General features: G+C 39.6%; 1 protein-coding gene across 9 annotated transcripts in view; it reads right to left on the bottom strand.

The window, feature by feature from the left end:
• CDH12 (cadherin 12) overlaps nucleotides 1-21435 on the bottom strand; it is a 779090-nt gene that overhangs the window by 388077 nt on the left and 369578 nt on the right. The window contains exons 1-2 of one of the 9 annotated variants that reach the window (XM_039346748.1): nucleotides 19750-19787; nucleotides 13186-13279 (exon numbers count right to left, since the gene is read on the bottom strand). The exons of 6 other annotated variants lie outside the window; for them this stretch is intronic. The gene's annotated coding sequence lies outside the window, so the exon portion shown is untranslated. Of the gene's footprint in view, nucleotides 1-13185; nucleotides 13280-17944; nucleotides 18112-19749; nucleotides 19788-21435 lie in introns of those variants that run through there. 2 more of the 9 variants (XM_039346749.1, XM_039346743.1) reach the window with 2 other exon arrangements.

The raw sequence follows: 21435 nt of genomic DNA, 5'->3' as shown, positions 1-21435 counted from the left end.
AAAACCCCAGAAAGTATTGTAACTGTAGTGAAACTCTTCATGAAAAAAAATCTATAAAAACACTTTATAAATACATGAGTCACATGATATTGAACACTGAGATCATAAAATCACATCTACAGAAATCTTAACCATTTCAAAGGCAAGAAAAGTCCATGAGATTATTTTGTAAATACCCCAACAGTTAAAAGGACAAGCACCTTCCAATCTTACAACACACACGTATCATGAATGAAGGCAAATATATGTGTCCCAGGATAATGTTGCAGGATCCAATCTGGGTCGGTCACTGGGACCAGAAGTTTAATCTTCCAATTTTTCAGACTCGTGCCGGAGCCCATGCACAGGGAACTTCTCTCTCATCAGAATGTGTGGGAGAAGTTCTCTGAGGATGGGCTCCAGCACAAGTCTGAAAGCTCGGAAGATTAAATCTGTGGTCCCAGTGACTGACACAAATTGGATCCTGCAACACTAATTATTATTTATTTATTATTAAATTTGCTAAGTTATACAGAAGCAGCATCCTAAGATCCAAAAACAAATAACATCATTTGTTATAGAAAATAATTTATATATTATAATACAAATACTGTGTCAATGAATGTTCTGTCTTTGTGGTGGGAGAAAGAAGCAGGCTGAAGGGAGAGTAGACCCTCAGTAGAAAAGAGTACAGCAGTAGCAAAGAGGAGAACTTTTGCTTATAATCATAGGCTACTAATGATAAAAAAAATAAAAGGTTGAAAGAGCCTAAGCTTTTAAAGCTGTGCATCTTGAATACGTTATCACTTGAGACCAAAGTCAAAATCACTTTGGATACTGCTGGATAATTTGGGGGAAACCTGCATTCTACAGGATTGAGTTGCCTCCTACTTTCTTGTAGAATATGTAGGAAACAGATGCAAATGGTGGACGTTTGGGTGGGTCTATCAACTCTTCGGCTGGCAGAGCTCCTATGTATAAACACTCCTATGTATAAACAGGAGTGAAGGAAATGAAAGTGTACCCATCATGTAAATTTTAACAAAATAACAGAATGACATAATTGGAAGGGATCTTGGAGGACTTCTAGTCCATTCCCATGCTCAGGCAGGAAACCCTATATCATTTCAGACAAATGGTTGTCCAATCTCTTCTTAAAAACTTCCAGTTTTGGAGCATTCACAAGTTCTGGAGGCAAGTTATTCCACTGATTAATTGTTGTAACTGTCAGGAAATTTCTCCTTAATTCTAGGTTGATTCTCTCTTTAATTAGTTTCTATCCATTGCTTCTTGTCATGCTTTTATGTGCTTTGGAGAATAGGTTGACTCCCTCTTCTTTATGGCAACCCCTTAGAGATTGGAACACTGCTATCATGTCATCCCTAGTTCTTCTTTTCATTAAACTAGACATACCCAATTCCAGCAACTGTACTTTATATGTTTTAGCCTTCAGCCACCTAATCAAAACAAAATCTGTCAAAGGTCTAGGAATTATTTTAGAAATGATTGACAGTCCTAAGGACAATGATGAGACTGGAATTATCTTTAGTTGCAAATGGTAAACACTGAGTAGTTGTAATGAGAATGGACCAACTTTTCCAGTCTTAGAACGGGTACAAGTTTAATTTAAATTTCCAGGTAATCCTTCCCTAGCCGCTTTACTGACTTTGTTTCATCATACAGTACTCCACTAAGCTTGCCTATGTTGCAATTTACACATTATGTGAGTTAAACACACTGTCAGAAAGAATATAAATAATATAAACAAAGAAGGTATTGCTGATGTGTTTATTGGTGCAGGGACAGATACAAGCACTGGGATCTAAAAATAACCCTATATTAATGTATATCAGGCTGGAAGATTTCCATCGATAAATTTTCAATTAATTTACCCACATACTATTCTATTGACAACAATTCCAGCAGTTCTGAAAAATCTATAGAGCCATCTGATGCCAACCATGAAGAATATAGTATTGAACAAAAGAGCAATCTGCATCCTATTGACATGATTTGCCAAGGTGCTATTGACTTAATGGAGTTGAATTTCATGCCATATTAGTAACTACAAACATTAATGGCCATTACACAAGACAATTTAATACTATAAACTGTTCCATAATATTAATGTTATACATTTGGCATAATATTATAAATGGTCTATTCAAAATGTTTTAGCAGAAGTAAATTAAAAAAAATATAGAGTGCATAGGAAGTATCTTATCATTTTTATTGCTCTAAAAAGCTAGAAAAATGAGGAACAAAATGGATTTATGAAGCTTACTGATTCAGAGCTGGTTACAAGTAAAATGATTGGGGGCATGGCAACCATTCCAAAAAGGATCATTCTTAGTTTTTTGGACTCTAAATACAAGGGAGAAAAGATGTACTTTCAGACTTGTAAGGTTATATTATTGTAACCATATAATAAAGGTAGCATTAGTACTTATGGATGGTACTTCTTTTCTGGACTACCTTGAAGGATGGACAACAAGTTTATACTTGCCATATTAGGAAAAAATGCTTCATGGAATTGACAACCTCACAATTTATCTAGGGTTTCCTTCTATCCTAATGAATGAAAATTGTTGAGATTTCTGCTAAAGAGAAGTATTTCACCACAACCACCATAAAAAAAAATAGCAGAGGGAAAAACTAAGAAAATTTTATAGCAAGGAGTTAGTGCATCTAACACGTTATGCTTCTTTTAAAACTTTGCCTTCCCTTCTGATGTTATTGAATTGCAATTCCAATAATGAGACTTCAGTTGATAATAACTAATTTTTACATATATTTGAATGACATGTAGGTGGATTCAATTTGCTCTGGATCCAACTCAAAGCCAATCAAAGTCTTTCATGGCTTGAAAGCTATTTTTGTGTGCAAGGTTGAAGGATAACAGGAATGAGCAAAGGGGCAGGTATTCGACATCATTATCACAGTGCATTCAGACTTTTTGAGCTGATATAATTGTGAAGATTCTTGTTTTGTTTTATTTTTGTAATGCATTTATCTTCAGTAACTTATCTAGCTGCCCAAACTTTCAAAACAAAAAGCAGCTTATGGGAGGAGCTCATTTGTATCTTCCTCTGGGATTTAATTAAAACAAAGAAATTAAGGAAGGCTGAAGACCACTGGACCGATGATTATACCATACTATCAAATTAAATTTCCCTTTATTTACTTTCCTCCTGAAAAATTTGAATAACTTATTTTAAAACTACTCATGCCTAAGTAAAGTTTAATTGACCATTACTTTTCTTACCTATTTTCTTTCTGTTCTACGTGTGTGTGTATGTGTGTGTGTGTTTCCAATCAATACAAAATTATGAACACTAAAATTAGAGTAGCTGTTGCAGCAGACCTTTGCAGACCTTTACTTTTCCCATTTCTTGATTATGTGGAAAAACCTCATGGCAAAATAATACATAGCTTTCATTCCAATAAGAGTATGTGCCCCTTCTCTTTACTTGCTTGACTAGTTAAAACATTGTTCTGATGCATAGAACTGCTTCAGATATTCAATCCCTTTTACATTTGCTTTATTCACTGACCGTAAGACTGGCCTTTTTTCCCCCAATCTACAAATGAATTCAAACTAAAAACAGAATACAACTGGTTTTTTTTGAGAATCATGATGTTTAAAAAGTCAATAAAATCTATTTAAATTCTGCTTGGGAAAAATTGAATTATTTTACATCAAATATATATGTTTTTCTATACTCAACTTAATGTTTGTCATACTTAGATGGGTTTTCTCCCCCCTTTATCTTCAGTTTCAAATTAAACAAAATCAGATAGGTTTATCCTGAAAGGTTTTCAAGACTCTTAAAAAACCCCTCAAAGTTATCCAGTCGAAATCACAAATCACTGTCCTCATAGTGGGTTCATAATATGGAGTCAAAATCAGTTATGAAAAAGCAGTTACACAGTTAAAACAGCAGCGGTTCTACATTCATTCCATCCAGCCAGGGATATGCCATTTTGGAAGGGAATATCACACTCTCTGGGAAATCTAGATTTGGTAGAGAAAGGAATTGTACTAATATACTGGCTTACTGGTACAGAAGACTGGGAATGTTGCCAAGACAGCATTTTTGCACTAGATTTGTTGCAATGCACTTGTTGAGATCAAGGAACCTGATCAATACATTTATTGATATGGAACTCCCACTTCACAGAATTCTGTATGGAATCCTTGGGATGGAAGTGACTATTATAAATAGTGGACACTGCTGGACAACAGAAATAATGCAGCTGCGGTTTGGATGTTTCAATGGCTTTGGTGTCTAGCACACTTTTATTTTTCAAAACCGATGTAGACAAGGATCTTGCTTATTAAGAACAGTATTTTATCTGTAACAGTTGCTTCAAGCTCTTTTGCATCCAAAAGAATATACACTATGCTCAAAAACATATTGTGCTGAGACAGAAACCTGAGCAAAAATGCTATGAAAGTGCATTTGGTTAAAAAACAAAAACAAAACTGCTATAGACATTTGCATTTGCTGAGAATAACAGTTTCAGTGAGCTAGTAGTTTCCAGCTGCGAAGTATGCATGCAGATGAACAAAAGCCAGAACATCCTATTAACCACATTGGTTTGCTCTAAGGGAAATAATGCTCTTTCAAAGTCAAATACCATTTCATCCACAGCTACTAATGTCTCATATGCTTGGCTCTCTTTAGGATTTAAAAGCCAGAAAGTGGGAGGGAGGGAGAGTATCTATTCTGACATATTAGTTGATATATACTTTGCTGAACATTTTCCAAAAATAAGATCTTGAGTGGGGGGGGCAGAGGGTGGGGAGAAAGAGAATGTGTGAAAAATAACAATCACATTTTGGAAATGACCCGACCTTCACATGTTGAATTAAAGGACTTCCTTTTTTTTCCCATTCCTATATTGTAGTCATTGTTTTGTATTATCATACTGTAGAAACATCATCGGTTTTAAAACATATTACATAGCTATTTATATACAATCCTTTTATAGTTATATTATATTTCCAAGCCATGTTTTAGCTTGGAAATATAATATGGCTACTGAAATTCACTCCACTTCAGATTATCCTGCCAGATCTCACAGCTGAAATCCCAAATTTTAAGTTTATAAGGGAAGATCAGCCTTTGTTAGATAGTAGGTGTTTGGGAAGACACAGAATTAATCCATGGTAATGTTAATAATGTTTGAAAAGAAAATGGACACAAAGCAGAAATATTGTTTTGAAGAGGGCATGGATGTACACCATATACTTCTCCTTTAAAGAAACCAATCTTTTCCTAGCCTCATATGGTTAACTATGAGATCCCATGAAAATATGTGTTTGAATGTGAGGCACTAACAGAATGCCCAAACCCATTTAAAAATATTTGCTATACCCAGATTATTTTTATCTGAAATATCTATTTTCCAGGGAAAATACTGTAACTATTATGCTAACTAAAGAAAAGACAGTTTCTTTAAGGAGGTGTTGGCAGGGGCAGAGTGTACAATTAGACCCCCTGCAAAACACATTAAAAACCAATTTTAGGTTATCTAGAAGGGGCGTTGTCTTACCTGAAAGCCTTTTCTCAGCATGATGATGGAGAATCCACAGATGGGTTGGTCTTGCCCTTCTGCCCTAGAGACTAAGTCAATCAACCTTTGCCATGCCTCTCTTTCTCCAGCTAGGAATCCCCAGTCATGACGAAGTTGATGATTTTACAAGGTGGTGGCTCAAATTCCCCTGACACAGGACCGGATGGACCCAAGGGGGAGTGGATTCTCCATCATCATGCTGAGAAAAGGCGTTCAGGTAAGACAACGTCCCTTCTCCAGCATGACAAATGGAGAATCCACAGATGGGACATACCAAAGCCTCCCTGTCCCTATGGGTGGGAAGAAGTCTGGGCCTGTGTCCCATTATCTGTTACTACCCTTTGGAGAACTCTCCTGCCAAATGAAGAGTCTGCTGAGGCGAACTTATCCAACTTATAATGCCTCACAAATGGGGAAGGAGACGACCAGGTTGCCTCCTTGCACATCTCTTTGATTGACGCCTGTGTCACCCACACCGCTGAAGTTGCCGCACTGTGAGTGGAGTGTGCAGTGATTCATCTTGGAACTGGCAAGGAGTGCATCTGGTATGCCCCTACTATGTAAGCCCTAATCCATCTGCCTATAGTAGAGGCAGTCACCTTCTGACCCATTGAAGAGGGGTGAAATGAAATGAATAGAGCTTCAGATTTGCAAAAAGAGGCAGTTCACTTAATATAGCAACACAAGGCTCTACCAACGTCCAAGGTATGCCATTTACATTCCAAATCATGGGACGGGTCAGGACAAAAATCTGGCATTACAAGCTCCTGCACCCTGTGAGACAATGAGTTGATTTGGGGGATGAAGGAGGGGTCTAAGTGTAGGACCACCCTGTCATTATGAAAAATACATAAGTCATCTTTAATTGAGAGTGCTGCCAATTCCGAGATGTGCCTAGCCGATGTGACGGCTACTAGGAAGGTGACCTTGAGCATCAAGAACCATAGAGTGGAGGCTCTGATGGGCTAAAATGAAGCAGAAGTGAGAGCCTGTAAGACCTTGGACAGTCCCAAGAGGGATATCTGTGAACTATGGGCAGTTTGCTGTTGATTGCTTTCCTGACAAAGAAACGTACCATGGGGTGTTGAGCCAAGGGCTCTGAGTTGTCATATGTGAGCACCATGGACAGGGCAGCAACTTGTCTATGGATTGTATTGGGTGCTAAACTCTTCTTAAGTCCCTCCAGTAAATAATCCAAAATTATTGGAATAGGAATTGTAGCTGGATCTAATTGCTGTCTCCCACACCAGTTACAGAAATTCTTCCATGTGGAACCATAGATTCTATTAATTGCAGGCCGTCTTGAAGCCTGAATCATGGCAATCACGTCTGATGAGTAGGTCTCTTTTGTTAGACCTCTCCTTTCAAATGCCAGGCAGTTAGCTGGAGCCACTGAAGCTCTGGGTGTTGTAGAAACCCCTGGCTGAGATTTGATCTTGGGGTATCCTCCACAGAGAGAGAGCGAGAGACCTACGAGGTCAGCATACCATGGCCGTCTTGGCCAGTGGTGAGCAATGAGTATTACCTCTGCCTGTTCCTGCAATATCTTCTGGATTACTGCCTGGATCAGAGGGAGAGGACGGAATGCATATAGGAGCTCTCTGGGCCATGGGCTGTGGAGGGCATCTACCCTTTCTGCCCCTGAAGACGGGAAGCGGGAAAAGAATCTCAGGAGCTGGGAATTTTCCGGGCTAGCAAACAAATCCAGCATTGGATGACCAAATCTTTCCGATATGTCCCTGAAGAGATCTGGGTCAAAGCACCACTTGGAGTGGTCCACTGTGGCCCTACTCAAGAAATCCACTTGCTGGTTCATCTCTCCCAAGATGTGCTCTACCTTGAGGGACAAGAGGTTGGTCTCTGCCCATGTTCCTAATAATTGAGCCTTGGCCATGAGGGACCTGGAGTGGGTACCCCCTTGCCTGTCGATATGGGCTTTCGCCGCCACATTGTCCGTGAGGACTAGAACGTGGTGACTTGCCACTGTGTTGCGAAAGTGTCATAGAGCCAGATGTATAGCTCTGAACTCCAACCAGTTTATGTTGTGCTTCAGATCTGTCCAGGACCATTGACCTTGGGCCATCTGGAATTGCAGGTGTGCTCCCCAGCCAAACAAGCTGGCATCCAATGTTATTATGAGGTGGTTGGGCTCCTTGAATAAGGTTCCCCTGGCCAATGCTGGGGAGACCCACCACTGTAGGGATTTCAGAGTCTGTGATGGGATCTGTACTTTGTGGTTGGAGGAACTGGTGCCTAGTCTCTGGAACGGGAGCAAGAACCATTGGAGGGTTCTGCAGTGGAGCTGAGCCCAAGGAACTACTGCTATGCAGGAAACCATCTTTCTTAGCAGTTGAGAAAGGATTGCTAGGGTGGCTACTTGCTCCCTTTGAATCTGGGTGACTAGGGATTGGATATTGTCTCAACGTTCCTGAGACAGGTAAACCTTGCACTTCCTTGTATCTATCACCGTGCCCAGGTGAAGGAGGCAGGTGGAGGGAACTATCTGGCTTTTCTGAAAAATTACTGAAAACCTGTTGTCCTGGAGGGTCTTGATGTATAATTCCAGTTCTGACTGAGCCAATTGGACTGAGGATTGAATGAGGATGTTGTCCAGATAACACTGGACATGCACCGGAATGGTCCTCAGTTGCATGGCCAGTGCCACCAGGAGCTTTGTGAATGCTCTGGGGGCTGATGACAGGCTGAATGGTAGAGCTCTGTACTGAAAATGGTGGCCTGCATAGCATAAACTGAGGAATTTCCAGTGTCCGGGAAGGTTGGGAATGTGTAGGTAGACCTCTGTCAGGTCAATGGACATCAGGAGGTCCTCCCTGCCTGCTAATATGGATTGGAGCGTTTGCATCTTGAACTTCTTGTATGTCAAATGGATATTTAATTTCTTTAAATCTAGGATTGCTCTCCACCTCCCGAGGTCTTCAGAATGGTGAACAGAATGGAATAAAAACCCCGTTCTTCTGCCCTGCCAGTATCGGTTCTATGGCCTGGATCCCCAGGAGATGTCAAATGGCCTCTTTCATGAGGCTTCTTCTGACCAGATTTTTGGATGATGGGCAAGAGACGAAATGCCTCGGGGGTGTGTGTGGAGTTGAACTCTAGAGTCAGGCCAAGTTTGATGGTGTTGAAGACCCAGAGATATGTAGTGGTGTTTTCCCATTTGTGTGCAAAGAGAGCCAATCTGCCCCCTATGGGAGAGGTACCTTTGGTGTCACTTGGACATTCTGAAAAGATGGTCCCCCACACCTTGAAAGAGCCATTTGGCCTGAAATTGCTGTCTGGATCTGTCCCTGTTATCAGATCTGTCAAATCAATGTTTGGTCTGGGAGGATAAGGATGGGAGAAATGGGTGAATTCTGACCCTGTGTTGGTTGAGCGAAAATGACTGCTTGCGGGCATAAGGGGTAGCTCTCCTGTCTTCTCTCCTAATAAGATGGGACATGACCTTATGCTTATCCTTGTTCTCAATCAGATAAGGGTTTAGTGCCTCTCCAAATAACTGGCATCCCATGTTGGCTGAGGCCAACCAACACTTGGACTTGGCATCCACTCACCACTGTCTGAGCCACAGAAGTCTGTGAGAGGTAACATTAGATACTAATGCCTGGGAGGAAAATCTGGCCATGTGCAATGATGAGTCAACCATGTATTCTGATGTAGCCACTAATTTGTTTAAATCTTGGTGCATCCGTATCTCTTCTGGTGGGACCCTAGCCTGCAATTGGTGAAGCCAGAGGAGTGAAATTCTGGCGAAAAAGGAATTTGTTGTAGCTGCCCTTACCACCCATGCTGAGGCTTGGTGGGTCCTGGGGAAATTAAGCTCCGCTTTCTTATATTCTGACTTCAGAACCTCCTCTATATCTCCAGACACAGTGAAGAAGGAAACCAATGGTGCTAAGGGCTCATTTACAGTGGCGACTGCTAGTACCTCTGACAGTGCTGAAGCCATGTTAAATAACTTTTTATCATTTCCCCCCCCCCCCGGGATAGAAAAGTACCTGGTGTTCCCCACTGTCTTTGGACCACATTGAGGAAAAGGGGAGGACAGGGAATGTCCTGTTGGGTAAATGTTGGTTCTGAAAAGACCTTACTAGTAGGTCCCTGGCTGGTGGAAGGTTCAGCTTGAGGGACACCTTCAGGACCAAATTAAGCAGTGCTCCTGGCCTTGTGAAGTAAGGATTTAAAGAGGACCAGATTAAGCAGCCCTATGAAAGGAGAGGGATCAGGAGATAAGTCCTCATCTTCTGACATCCCCTGCTCTCTCTGTTCGTCATCCCCTATGAACGTCATCCCCTATGAATTGGAGGGGGAAACTGGCCCTTGATATACGGCTGCTTCCGTCTGGGAGAGATATGATACATTGCTGTGAGATGAGATCCCTGATGCTGTCGATTCAGGTTGAGCTCTCTGGTATAGGTTCAAAGCTACACCTTGGGCAATAGCCTGAGAAATCAGAAGCTGCATTCGTTCTGATAGTTCTGTCTCCTGAGCCTCTGAAGGGTGAAGCCCTGCCACTGTAGGAGTGAATGTGGCCTCTGGGCCCAGAGGTCTAGCTGTACCTGGAGGAGTAGGGATATAAAGGCCAAGCCCCTCACTGGAATGGGGAACCATCTCCACCTGTTCTGCCATGGGAAATATGAATTGACTTGTTTCCCCTTCTGGAGACCAGGCACTTGGAGCAGCAGAGCTTGAAGCAGCTTGTTGAGGGCCAAAAACCTATGCTTCCAGAAGTAATCTGACCAACCTTTGCATCATTTTTTTTTTGCCTTTGGAGAATTGTTTTTCCAATGCCTGGTGCCTCCTGCTTGCTTCCTTCTCAGCAGCTTTGGAAGACCTTTTGCCAGAGATAGCTCTGGATTTGAGTTTCCCAGTAGCCTCCTGCTTGGCTGATCTGGATTTCTTGTGCCTGGAGGAACTGCTGGAGGCATCTTGAGCTTCTGTGGTTTTATCTGCCATTGCAAAATCAGAGATATCACAGAAATGGCAATTTCAAAGTGTTTGTAACAGAGAGGTGATCCCAGTAGCAAGGAGCCAAGTTGTGGTTAGAAGTGGTGGTGGCACAACCAACTTAATGGGATAGCCAGCACACTCACAATCCTGTTAGCGGCAGCAAGACCAACTTAATGTGGTAGCCAGCACACTGATAATCCTGTTAGTGGCGGCAAGACCAACTTAATGGGCTAGCCAGCAGACTTATAAGCAGCAAAATCGCTGGTGGGAAGAGGTGCTGCAGCAATTAAAGTGGGCACTCAGTCACGCCCTGAAGTCTTTGGAAATTGTGTCCAGACACAGTGAAGGAGGCTGTTTTTGTTGCCTCAAATTGTAATAGCCTTGGTATCTGCAAGCTGCCAAAGAGCCTGGAATGTCGCTCCTTAATTCTGGCCTTCTGAATGGCCAGAGAGTGTTTGTAAGGCTTTCAAAATGGCAGCCACTAGTAAGCGACCTCCTGCTCTGTCGTTATGTCCGAATTAATAAATGCTGACTGAATTCTGCCAAAATTGACTCTATTTGAGTCCAAACAGCCCTTGCTGGAAGGGAGGGTCTCCCCTCCACTCAGGAACAATAAAAGCAGCACTCAAAATGGCGACCGCTACACTGCCTGGGCTAAGACTAAGTCGTGACTGGGGATTCCTAGCTGGAGGAAGAGAGGTTTGGCAAAGGGCACGATCAACCCATCTGTAGATTCTCCATTCGTTATGTTGGAAAACAGGGGTGTCAAACTGCCAGCCTATGGGCCGGATGCGTCATGGCGAAAACGCGGCCACCCCATTGCCGGCAATGGGGAAAAAGTCATGATACGTTGCGACACGTCACATGATATTGTGAATTTGACACCCCTGATCTAGAATGAGAAGAAAAGAATGTTTTCATCTCTTGTCTATTTCTAATTGAATTTAATCAAAGGAAAATTGCAGTTAGCTCTAAAGATTTCTCTTCCTAGAAATTTTGCTCAAGGTAATCTTTTGAACCATCTGATGTTAGATCTCAATAGACCTAGTAGATCTCTTTGTTCCTCATGAGAATGATTGCACAGTGGGAAGGGGCTTCTTGACTTGTAGACTTGTAATTATAGGCCAAAGAAGTTGCTGAGTTTTCCATGAACTATAGATGGCTGCTTCAATAGCTTGCCTCTTTGGATCCCAGAAACAGAGATCCCAAGATCATGGAGCAATCTGCACTGAGTTGAATTTCATAAAAACAATCCTCTTAGTCTGATCACCTAAGCCTAGACCCAGAAAAAGAGCATAATACCAGTGACTATCCCGTGAAGTGGTCTGAATTTCATTGCAGAATTCAGGAATGCATTGAGTTGACACAGCCATAAGCAGTGATGAGACACTATTGGATAGGAGTTACCTACCTTCCTTCTGTGAATTTCTGGAGGCTCTAACCCCATTCGTTAAGAAGATCATGTGACAAGGTACACCATGTACTTGTCCTCCTTGTTTCCTCTTTTCCTGATCTATCATTTGCTTTTATGCACACAATGGCTTCTTATCCCACTTTCTCTTATTCTTCCTTGCTCTTTTTTTCCCAACCTCCAACCTCAACCCTGGAGCCTTAATTTAGCTCTTAGCTGGATTTGGCAGAAGATTTCCTGACACAGCTCAACTCGATAGAATCTTCATTGCAGACAAGAATAAAGTCCCAAACAAAACATTTGATTGCCTACTGCAGTGTAGACATATCTGAGAGTTATGTTGCAAGACTCTCATTTAAATTTCAGGCTTCTGCCCTTCCAAATTTCCAATACGAAGATTGTGGCTGACAAATGTTTTCATCAGAATTCTCTCTAACCTAAAACTACTGCTTTCTGCCTCATCAGTCTTTCTTAAGGAACTGATTGATTTATTTATTTTTTCAGTACTCCTCTCTCCTACTTCTAATTCTTAAAGTATATGTACCAATAGCTATCATGTTCCCTGCCCAGCATTCATTCTTTTTTTTTTTTAAAGCAAAGAAAGGAGCTTCTGCAAAACATATATGGACCTTGTTCTGTTCCATAAAATAATGTTCATATTATTCTTAGATGCTCTTCTAGTTCTGCCTAAATGGTATTTCTTTATTGAATAATCCTTTTCAGTGATTAGTGTATGTGCATGTGTGTCTGTCTGTCTGTGTGTATACACATACACAAACACATATATACACACACACATGCACACATTGCTGCCATTTCCCATTGCTTTTTATTTGAATAACTACATGGGGGACAATAAGGGCAAATGACATTGTGTACTTTGCCAGACATCATTATATAAACTTGCAATCTACATTAATAACATGACGAAGCATGGATCATTTTGACATTTTCATTGCTTAATATAGATGCTGCTGGACATCACTGAATGCTCTATGAATTCTTTTTTTGAGTTTTTGTTTCTATTCCTTCAACACTGTTTATTATCACAGATGCTATTTCCCTACTGAATGTTATTTCCCCAGTGATTCCTACTTTATCTTCCATTACTATTTCCAACAAATATGATTTTCATTGTGTTGTTCCTGCTAGCTGAGGATGCTGGCTGGGGAATTCTGTAAGTTGAAGTCTAGGTGTCTTAAAGTTACTAAGCTTGAAAAAACTGTATTAAAGTATCCATGGTACACTACCTTCAGTAGCCTCCCATTCGCTAGAGATTTCAGCTATCCATATTAATTTTTTTCAGCACTTTATACAGCTCCACTTCCACATTCTTGGTGGCAACTAGTAAAAGAGATTTAGAGCATTAAAAAAATCATTAATCAAATGTGTATAGTTGCCCAACTCACAAAAAACATTTTGGGGAGCATATAACAATTAAATAAAACAACAGATATAAAAATCCACATCAAAAGGTAAATATTATAAAAACAAATATACAAACCCTATAGAAAAGGAAGATAAGAATGACTCTGTCAGCAATGGAATCATTAAAGCAGGTCTTCAGTTCCTGGACAGACTACAGTGGTACCTTGGTACTGCTTTGAATCTCATCAGATTTGGTATTCAATGCATTTTGATGCAAAAATTTTGTCCTGATACTCATTGTTTGTTTGGTACTAAACCCACAAGCTAGAACTTGTTGGTGTTGGCTGCCTTGTGACTCACTGCATTATTCCTTATGGGGATACTTTATTTGGTACTCATCACTTTTGGTACCCAATGTACCTCCTGGAACTAATTAACAATGTACACCGAGGTACCACTGTATTTCAAAAATCTACTACAATAGAATCATGCTGAGAAAAAATTATTTTGTCTTGTGTTCTACTAATAAACTGCAACAGCCTGTAGAAGGGCAGAAAGAATTTAGATGAGTAGCTGATTGTAAGTAAATATGGAAAAAGTGATCTGTTTAGGTTATTAATAAGATCAATGACTGGACTGCATAAACATTGTATTATATTTCCTGCCTAAATCTTGGGAGAATTCTAATGGGCCTTTTGTAGCCACAGTATAGTACCAATTCCTAGTAATTAAATAAATTCCTTATATATTTGTGATTTTTGCAATTAGATACTTTTTTTTACAATTAGATATATTTTATTGGACTAGGCCTTGTTTTGATTTCATTTGTGGTTTGTTTGCCTTGCATACAGTTAGATATGTTTTCTTCGCTGTTGTATATATTACTATTTTAATTAGTAATGCTATTTTAATTAAAAATTTCCATACCTGGATTTTGAAAAACAATTGCTATCAAGCCCAAATCTAGGGATTCAAATTGAAGATATTTTCATAAAATGATGGCTTAAGAAGCGATAAACAAGTTGTGTAAAAAAAATTATCTTAAGCCACTCATATTAGTATGCAGCCCCACTTTCAAGAAAGAAGACCTTTGAACAATTAAGTTAGTTTGTGAAAAAGGCAGACAGAAGTTTACATTTTGCAGAGGAAGTAACACATTTCATAAGCAGAGAAGCTTGGAATACTGCATCCAGTTTTGGTCACCACAATGTTAAAAAGATGTTGAAACTCTAGAAAGAGTACAGAGAAGAGCAACAAAGATGATTAGGGGACTGGAGGCTAAAACATATAAGGAACAGTTGCTAGAATTGGGTATGTCTAGTTTAACAAAGAGAAGGACAAGGGGGGACATGATAGCAGTATTCCAATATCTTAGGGGCTGCCATAAAGAAGAGGGAATTAAGCTATTTTCCAAAGCACCTGAAGGCAGGACAAGAAGCAACGGGTGGAAACTAATCAAGGAGAGAAGCAACCTAGAACTAAGGAGAAACTTCCTGACAGTGAGAACAATTAATCAGTGGAACAGCTGGCCTCCAGAAGCAGTAAATGCTCCAACACTGGAAGTTTTTAAGAAGAGACTGGACAGCCATTTGTCCGAAATGGTGTAGGGTTTCCTGCTTGAGCAGGGGGTTGGACTAGATGACCTCCAAGGTCCCTTCCAACTTTACTACTATTACTATTAAATGCTGGCTAATTCAGAGACATCTGTTGAACCTAGAACTTTAGTCAAAATGACAAAAGCAGCATTGTGCTATGATAGTGTATAACAGCATAATACAGTATTAGAACATAGAATAGCAGAGTTGGAAGGGACCGTGCAGGTATTTTAGTCCAATCCCCTGCTCGAGCAGGAGATCCTATACCATTTCAGATAAATGGTTGTCCAGTCTCTTCTTAAAAGCCTACAGTGAACCCCTCACCCATATAGTCCAGCAAGCAGTTCTCACAGTGACAGGGAATAGGGAACTTCAACAGTGTCTTAAATGACAGCCTTCAGAGGCAGTCACACTGCCATTGAGGCAATAGCCATCGATCCCCATAACTTCCATGAGCTGGTCCAACCCTTTTTGAAGCCAATGGCCAGGACCACGCCTTGTAGTAGTAAAGTCCAAAGTTCCACTATTATTCTATATGTGAAAGACATCATACCATATGTACAGGAGAGTTTGTATTATGTCAGTGCAAAGCATTTCATCATATAGCCCTTTCACTAGTCTGAATACTTTTGCGTTTACTTTATTGTAATATAAGTGAGCCACAAATTCACAACCAATAGTATGTGCTGGAGGAACAGTTCCTATTATTATCCCAAACAGATGTTGCTTGGATCCAGGATACGCAATCTCAATTGGAAAGTTGATGAAAGTGTAGAGTATCCTTTCTTCATCATCTTTGAGTTTCTCTATTTGCTTGTTAATTTTATGCCAATGTTTAATTAATTTTTTTTTTACAAACTGGCTATTCTAATTATCCATACTTCTCAATCAGAAAATATCCCAAGGGAGTGAACTCCCTCATGATGTCATTCATTTTATTCAAAATGTGAGAAATTAGATATCTGAAAACTACTAAATAGCTAATTGTATCATGAAATTTTCAAAGCCAAAATATAATTCTGCTTATTCCTAAGACCTGAATGGGAAAGGATAAAGAAACTGACCTCTTAAAGATCTATATTCCCAGGTTAGGGTCCTGCAATAGATGTAGCATTGGAGGAAAGGATTCTGCCTGCTCTAGTGATTACATTCAAGGTAGTGGAATCCCCATAAAAGAGCAGGTTTGAGATTTGATTGTTCTCCTAGACTCCCAATTACTATTGAGTGAGCAAAGGTCCTCATCCAGCTTGAAGTGATGTGCCAATTATGGTCTTATCTAGAACAAAAGGATTTGGCAATGATATCTTATGTCAACATCTCTAAGATATAGATGGGGCAACCTTCAAGGATTACTTGGAAATTGCAATTGGTGCAGAGTGGAGCCATACACATGCTACTAGAGTCATATTCTATTAGGCTGTTTTTTTAGGGAACTGAGAGCCAATACCTCGCCAACCTTCAGCCACTTCGCCCTCGTTAAGAATGGGTCCCAAGAGGGGGCGTGTCAATTTGGCTACTTGGTCTCAAGAGCAGGTAGACAGAGAAAACCCATTGGTGGATTCTCCATCTCCGTACTGAGAAAAGGCATTCAGGTAAGACCAACGCCCCTTCTAAAGAGGTATTTAGCTGCAATGACTTCCTTGGCTTCCATTATGCTGGAGGCACAGTTCAAAAGATTGTTCTACCCTTGACAGCTCTACTTGTCTTGGAGCCTAGTATCTGTAAAACTACCTTCTCCAGCATGAAACATCCTGATTAGGGGCGCTAGGTATCTGAAAAGTGAAATTTGTGGAGGCTTTGCTTTTTTCTTTTTTTTTTTGTAAAACAGTAAAACCTGAACTATGCTGCAGCATTTTGGAATTCCAATACCATTCAGTAATCAATAAGCACCTATCTGATAACATTATTGATTACTGAATGGTAGATAGATAAATAGATATTTGATGTTGTTTTTATGGTTTTATTATGCTTTGTTTCCAAATTTTATTACTGTAAACTGCCATCAACCAAGCACAATAAAACCATAAAAACAACATAAGTAAATAAATAAATTTGTTTGAGATACATCGGTAAATATAGTTTACTATAGTTAGGAATATTGTTTATCCCTAAAAGAAAACAGAACAACACCCCACACTTAGGGGTGAGGATAAGGTTAGGGGAAGAAAAACTTAGGAATAATAACATATTGTGTCTGCACTTACACTTAATATTAAAAAACAAATAAATAGCAAAGGAAAATATTAAGGTCCTCTTACAGCCCGGAATTGCCTAGATGTCTTGGCAGAACATCAAGAGCTTCAAACAATTTTTTTCCAGCCTTATTTGGAAACATGAAGACACGGTTGAACCTGGAATTTCAACATTATGTTCAAATCATGTTCTGGTTTCTGACTTACTATTTTCCTCCAGTTTTTTTCTATTAATTTCACATGCACTGCAATTTTTCATTGGGAATAGCTCAATGATGGAGCATATGCTATGCATGCGAAGAATCCCAGGTTCAATTCCCACCATTAACAAGTAGGGTCCCCAGAAAGTTTCCATCTGAAATCTTGGGAATTTTGATGTCAGGCAATGCTGGCAATGCTCACCACAGATAGACCTACAATGTGAAATTTTCTAAGCAAGTTTTAAATTAATTAGGTACAAGTTGTCAATTTCTTTGTACCAGGGAAAGAAAGGAGGATTGATAGCTTTATGTTAAGATCAAAAAAAAAAAAGAGATAAAGGAAAAGGGGAAATAAAATAAAGAATGTCCTGTTAATTTTAGCTGGAAAGGAACAGACTATGTTCAAAACTGTCACTGAATGTTTTAGAAAAGTAAAGAGAAATATTTTAAATAAAGTTTCATATGGAAGTACATGTTTTAGCATATGCATTCTGGAAAGCCTAGATTTTTTTTTTGTTTTGTTTTATGTTGAATGAAGACAGTATGCCAGCAAAAAAAGGGATGGTGGAGAAGATCTCAAGAAATTGTTTTTATCTTCTGGCCTTTTATCCTGTGACTCAGTTACTCTCTCTCAACAGATGCTTCCAAATATACCTCTCCCTTTAATCCAGCTTTTTCTTTATTGTGATGTTTCTCCTGAGACATATTCTCTTAAGTTGTCCTTGATATTTTCATACAAAGCTTTCTCTCAAAGGGGGACTTCTTGCAAACAGTGATCTGCATTTACTGAAATCAAGGCGAGTAAAACAATATAAGAGAAATGTATATTTTTGCCCATTATCATTACCCTCTCAAAGTGTTTAGGTTTTTTTTGAAGCTGAATTTCTATCTCTGAATCCCCCCCCCTTTTTTTTTTAGTTTTTAGTTACAGAATTGAAAAGTCCTTGAAAGCCCTTTATTTCAATAATGAAGAAGCAGAGCCATTATTTTCATAGCAAATTTAAAATACCCAGCTTTATACCTTTTTATCTTGAAGGAAATGAGACTTGAACATTTCTATGTACAGATTATTATTGGATATAACCATCAATCTATCTGTCTGTCATGAATCTGTCTGAGCTAGGATTCTATAAGGGTAATGCAAAAGCACTCATCTCACACATTGAAAAATTTGCACAATCTACACCCACACAGTAATTTTGCCTAAGGTAAACTCTTGCTCTTTGTGAATTTATGGAAATCCACATCCACTTTTCTTTCAGTGATCAATCTTGGAGATTGCTATTTTGATTTTCCAGTGTTGTATGAATATATCCCATACAAACGTAACCTGGTCCATCCCTGCTTTTTGAGATCAGTCAAGGTCAGGTAGATGGTGTCACATAGCTGGGCAGAAAGTTGTCTAGTTTGGCTTTAAATATTACTTAATATATTTATGTGAAATAATTCACTTTTAAAATAACATTAAAATGTGATAGGCATTCTCTGACTAATCTTCCATGTGAGATTTGAAAATCATCTTAAATTAGATGAATAGTGGGTTGTCTTTATTCAAAAGCAAAGAGTGTTATAAAATCCTGCAAGATGTTAAATGGCAATTCCTATCATGTAGATTCTAGCTCATTGGGAAGGCTTCCCATTAGCCATTCCTGTTTCATGGGAATTCTGAAGTCTGTTTCTTCATTTGGCACCCATAAAGATAGATGGGTATAGTCTTTTGCCTACAAATGCATACTAAATGACACGTAGCATCTCAAAAGAATATGGCAGAATTAAGTGAAATAATGGCCTACACTTGATTTTTACAGTTGTCCTACAGTAGGATCCAATACTCAGGCAGCTAAGAATCTTACTGTACAATCACCTGTTTCCAGGTTTCTCTTTTCATATATTCTTTTTCAGAGTTGATCCTGTTATTGATTCATTTCTGATTTTGTACAAAATGGGGGAAGCTTATAAAAGTAGCACTTTTCCCATCTACTTTGAAAAACTAGCTCAGCCTGATGCTCTCTACTATGGTCCAAGAATTCCTAGCCAGCCTGATCAACCAATAAGTTATATCTGAAATCTATAGGTTGTGATATACTGGGAATAGTACTCTAATTTTACCTTAAAGAAGAAAAAAAATGTCACTAGTAGATAACTTGCATAGCGACATTGAAAATACATGTCAGACCCTCGAAGAGCCCATTTGGACTACATTGCATAAAATAAGCCACTATTTTAATACACTAGGGCACAGGTCGGCAACCTGTGGCTCCGGAGCCGCATGCGGCTCTTTGAGCCTTCCCCTGTGGCTCCCAGCCTCCTCTGCCTTTGCAGAGAGAGACAGAGACAGTGAGAGGCAATTGCACTTCCCTGCTTCTCTCTCTCTCTCTCTCTCTGTGTCTGGGTGTGTGTGTGTTTTGTGTGTGTGTGTGTGTGTGTGTGTGTGTATGTGTAAAAGAGAGTGCACTCACAGTGTTCTCTGAGGAGCTGAAAAGCTTTCTGGGTGGAGCTCCTCCCGTTGCTGTGTCTCTGAAGGAAGCAGGAAGCAGGAAGGGCAGGAGAGAGCTAGCTAGCCCAGCTAGGCTGACTCAGGAATTCTGGGAGTTGAAGTCCATGAGTCATAAAAGAGACGAGGTTGCTTACCCCGGAGGTTGTTGGACAACAGCTTGAAGCTTGCCAGGTGAGCAGCAGATAGGAGGGGGGGGGGGAGAAAGAAAGAGAGAGAAAGAGAGAGAGAGGGAGAGAGAGAGTGGGGGAAGAGGAGTGGCAGACCAAGGGCAGATAGAGAGGGAGGGAGAGAGAGACCCTTTTGACATCTAAAATGAAGATAACACTGCATATATCCTTTTTTTACCTGTGTGTGTATGTAATTTTATTCTCTTAAAGCATTCTCTTGGCGATCATTGTTTTAATAGTATGGATATTCCCAAGAGTCATATTTTTACTTTTATTTTTAATGTGTATATGTGTGTGTGTGTCTGTATGTGTGTGTGTGTGTGTGTATACACATACACACACACACACACACACACACATACACATACACACACCTATAATAAAGGTAAAAAAGGATATATGCAGTGTTATCTTCATTTTAGATATCAAAAGGGTTTTGCGGCTCCCAGTGTTTTGTTTTTGGTGGGAAACGGGTCCAAGTGGCTCTTTGAGTGTTTTGGGTTGCCTACCCCTGCACTAGGAAGTTTACATCTATTAAAACAGACAATATATTTGCTTTACTTTAATCATCCAGAATCTTTGCAGCAGCTGTCTGCATTTCTTGTTTAGTTCTTAGGCTCTTTTATACTTAGATGTACATTTATAATCTGCCCATTAACTTTCCACAGTACTTTCCACTACAGACAGAAGTAATTATATAATGTTTGGCTTTATTTATAAGAAATCCAGTAGCGTTATTGGGAATATCAAGCAAATTTGGAAAGGCATGAATAGTGACAGTGACAAAGAGGCCTGAATTTTATCAGGATTCCCAAGTGGAAATTTCTTCATAAAGTATTTCTCAGTGGGAGGATGTTAGTGATAATATTCTTTTAACTCAGAAGTTTATAAACTTTGTTAATCTGCTTCCCTGAGCCAAGAAATAAGGGAGGGGATGAAACTTTGAGAAGCCACAGTTACAGAAGATAAAGTAAACATGGAAATCTGGCAAACCTATCATTCTAAATCTGATGCAGGTAGGAATGGAAGCCAATGACATATTTTGGTTGTAAGCAAGAAAATATAATCCAATTATGGCAGGGAAAATATCCTGATTGGAACAGAATGGCAAAATAGTTTCAAGATTTTTTCTCTTACTTGCTAGCACCATGCAAAATAACACAGAGACACCAAGAAGCTTTGTGCCTAACTTAGACAACTGAGAGCAAATGAAAGTATATATATCAAATACTGCTCAGTTCTTAGGCTGTAGAGGAGATTGGTGACAGCTGAAGGGTTGTGTTTGTGCTGTGTGAATCAAGTAGGAGTAAGCAGGATCTGAAATTTGACATTTGAAGAGCAGATTGACTGATGGCCAAGACTGTGGCATTGGAAAGGACAGACTAGATAGATGTTGGTGAGGAGACCTTGATACAAGTGTTAGAAAATAAACTCCGTTTTCTATCTAGGTTAAAGTCTTTGATATGTCATTCTGCATTGAT

This window comes from Crotalus tigris, unplaced genomic scaffold (genome assembly GCF_016545835.1).
Source record: "Crotalus tigris isolate CLP2741 ecotype Arizona unplaced genomic scaffold, ASM1654583v1 scf7180000018018.2415403412:4055106, whole genome shotgun sequence".
NCBI lineage: Eukaryota > Metazoa > Chordata > Lepidosauria > Squamata > Viperidae > Crotalus > Crotalus tigris.
This window is presented reverse-complemented; position numbering and strand designations above follow the sequence as displayed.